This window comes from Bombus affinis, unplaced genomic scaffold (genome assembly GCF_024516045.1).
Source record: "Bombus affinis isolate iyBomAffi1 unplaced genomic scaffold, iyBomAffi1.2 ctg00000678.1, whole genome shotgun sequence".
Taxonomy (NCBI): Eukaryota; Metazoa; Arthropoda; class Insecta; order Hymenoptera; family Apidae; genus Bombus; species Bombus affinis.
The window spans coordinates 55,593-59,357 of NW_026109274.1; the positions used below are offsets into that span (position 1 = coordinate 55,593).

General features: G+C 37.6%; 1 long non-coding RNA gene across 1 annotated transcript; it reads right to left on the bottom strand.

Annotated features, from left to right (window-relative positions):
• Positions 1-1,806: 1,806 nt before the first annotated feature.
• LOC126928208 (uncharacterized) lies at positions 1,807-3,678 on the bottom strand. The gene is made up of 3 exons (XR_007716432.1): positions 3,539-3,678; positions 2,269-2,617; positions 1,807-2,200 (listed from the first exon to the last, which is right to left on the bottom strand). It is a non-coding gene; the product is annotated as an uncharacterized LOC126928208 (long non-coding RNA).
• Positions 3,679-3,765: the final 87 nt, after the last annotated feature.

Genomic DNA, 3,765 nt, shown 5'->3' on the forward strand with positions numbered 1-3,765 from the left:
CTACGCTTGATTTCCACGTCCCGTCATTGATCACACAAGACGCGCGAAAGGACAAAAGGAGGCAAAGTGACAAACGGGGCGAAAATCCGGGAGGGAAGATTCAAATGTCTCGAGGAATTTACGTGTCGTAGAATAGTGACAATTTACTTACGATTGATGAACGTCGTTTCGAGGGTGGCCGTAGCGGATACTGAACGAAAACCAAGAAATCGGCGAGAAAGGTAGAAGACAACCGCGTCTGCTCGTCACCGTGATACTACTGGCGGTGATTGCTCTACCCACACCAGAAAGTGCGACCCAGGAAGCAACCCCCACCGGCCGTCGACCGGTCGCGATATAGCAAGCTACCCCTGTGAATCGGTGATCCTTCGATTTCGATCAACCTGATCGAGTTTCACCATTGACGTCGTTTACCACGTTGATGTCGAGGTGGCCGTCACGCGGTAACCAAGCATAATTCATTCCATCGATCAGATCTCGATGGAAATTAATATATTCTACCGATAAGGAATCGCTGAATATAAGTTCGCATAGAAATGTTACAGCTACGGTGCATTAAATAGATTCTTGATTTATTGCGATGATATTCATGGAAAGTTAATATAATTGTAATGGCAGAAGGTGATGGGTGGATGCAAGCGACATTCAGTTACACGCATAACATGATATCGATGTGTAACATGTATACGTAGATGGTACTATCGTACTTTCGCGTTGAAAACTTTATAGTTCAATTCCATTGTACCTTAAGTCGTCCTTGGATTTCTGGCATACGCCCCTATAAACCCTAGAATATCTTAGGAATTTGCAGATCGTTTCCGAGTCAAGACATCGTGCAATTTGCCCCTCTCCTTTTCACGTTCTTTCTTTCTTTCTATCTCTTTCGTCGATAGAATTTTCTTCTCCAATACCTTCATTTATCGTTGCAATCTCTTTTAGCAATCTCTGCGCCTTTTGATCGATGATATCCGTTTGATTTTGTATCTTTACGTTGGTTTTTCTACTATTTCCTGGTATTGTTGTAATTTCTTCTATTCGTAATCGTCAAAGTGTCTCTCTCATTTCTAAAATCCTCCTGATATTGTTACGCCCACTTAAACATTTATTTTCATTGTTAGATCGTCCTTTTTGTTACGCGTGTGCTGTTTTCTTTTTACTGCTAGAATTTTACTTTTTGAGATCGATGCTGTTTTTCACTGGTGGAGTTCTTTTTCTGGCCCAAATTGATTGATATCTTCCGTGGGTGTTTAGGTTCTCGAAACAATTATTATAGATATTTATTAATCCATGTGCACGTAAATCGAGAAAGAGTATAAGAAATATTCATAACATCTATTGTTTTTACGGCAGAATTCACAATAAAGGAATGCATGCCATTATGGTTCATTAGATTGCTTGAACAGGATTAAAAGCTTTATGATTCTGTTTCATACAGATTGTATACAAACGGACTAAAACGTATCACGATACGGTTAAATATTGAAACAACTGCAGATTGTAGCGAATTAAAAAGTTGCTCGTCGATCTTTCAAGCGAAAAGATCCCCTATTGACTCTATTGCTGTACGAACGCCGATATTTTTCCAAATTAACGTGTGAGAAATGTTAGCCGAGTTATAATTCGCTTATGTGATATATGTATCGCACGTAGGGTGTGTAAAACGTAAAATTTTTTTAGTCAAACTATGAGAGCATAATCTACAAGTGAAAATAAGAAAAAGATATTACATAAAATTTAGCAGTAAACTATTTATGCAAATGCATATTTTTTATGGATATAAAATTGATTTAAAAAATGCACCCGAGGTAGAGAATTATTTTATTTATTAAATATAACAAATAACAACATTTCGTTAGTGAGACCTGACATGAACTTGTAAATAAAATACTCAAATACATTTTTTATGTTTTATATTCTGTGTATTTTTGCAGCTTGAAAATTCCCATAAATGTGTAAAAATAGTCGACCAACTCGTCATAAATCATAAATAAATAAATCAAATTTATTATATTGAAGATATCGCGAGAATATTATCAAATATCAACAACTAACTTATTAATTAGTTGTGTTAATTCTTCCTGCGTTGTTACTTTTATATATTCTGCAACAACAAATTTGTTCCCATGCTCATATTTTATATTTCAAACTGTGTTCAATAGTGGCTGATAACTTTGTAATAAAGCGTTTACTGTGAAATTCGCTACAACAGATTTCTCTTATTTTCGCTTGAACATTCCCTTACCTTTTTAACGACAAAATAGAAAATACCTTGTATAAGAATTATTGAAGCTAAAAAGCGTGGTAATAGCTACGTTTCGTTGCATTATGATTCTTCTGAGAATACTCAAAACGCAAGGACTCTCGCAGTAGAATAAGGAGCCACGAACAGACTTACTTCATTCACGTGATCGTAGTTGTATTGAGGTGCACGTCAATGCCATCTGCACATATCGACTTAGCGGATTCCACTCCGTGTCCCATCGTAATTAAAACGGTTTAAGATAAAGAGTTGGCATGCTTGAACGAGTCCTCGTCGCCGGGAATTTATCCACTGTGCGAATATTCAAACGTCCATACGTACCATCGTAGTTGGCCTTAATTAAAATTTCTTAATCGCCTTCAACAGTGGTAAATGGAACTCATTTTACGGTTACTTGAACCGCTATTTCAACCACATAATACGCAAATTGTTAAATACCGATGACACAATGAAGGATTAAGCAATAAAGAGGATGGAGAGAGAATAAGGAAGTCGTGAATAACTGAATAAATCATGATTTAAATCCTGTTCTACATTGTAGAGTGCATTGTGTAAAATATATTCCTTCTTGAACAAATTCACCAATAGTTCCGTAGATGTTATAACGACCGGGTAAAGAACCATAGTTTCGAAAATATCTAAGAGAAATGTTAGAATAAAAATTAAGAATTTCCCGCGTATTTATTTCCGTAATTTTGTCACAAATTTGAACTGATATCAGTAATTTCACAAAAATTACAAAAAACAAATTCACTGTTTCAAACTCTAAAGTTAGTGTGTTCCCTTGAACGACGTCAAATACAATTTTCGTATCTGGGAAAACCACTCGACTTGAATTACAGAACATGCTGTTACATAACACCAGGAGGCAAATAAAAATGTAATATTCGAAAAGACTTGTTGATGGAATATGAAATATCGTCCCGGTGGTTCGATATTGGAGTTTCAACGATGGTAATATCATGGATTACATAATAGCACCGCTTTCACGAAATCGCGACTCGATTCGAACATGTGTTTGAATTTTGAATACACGAAAGTTGGCCGTCTTCTGAAATATGGATCAGTGAAGTGTACACCGTGTGGCCTCGAATGGAGGCGTTTTCTCGCCCCTCTCCCCATCCCTCTCTCTCGCTCTCTCTCTCTCTTTCTCTCTCTCTCTCTCTTTCTCTCCTCCCTGCCATTTCGTTCTCCGACCAAATATTTGGTGCAAACACTCGACTCTGATTTTATAATTCCGGTCGAGTGGGGCATAGCTCTTTCAAAGAAACTGCCTACCATTTCAAACTAGTTTCGTGCTTTTCCCACCTGGCCATATATGCATAGCTACACAGTGATCCGTGAAACGAATGAATTTACTGCGACGGAAAAAGCAACTGTTTGTTTCTCTTGCGGCACTAAACGAATCCACAGCGAAACAGGCGCCGCGAGGACCTTACGCCCTCGTTCGTTTGGCTAACCGATTATACGAGCAAACTTTTTTATCACGGTACAAACATAAGCCG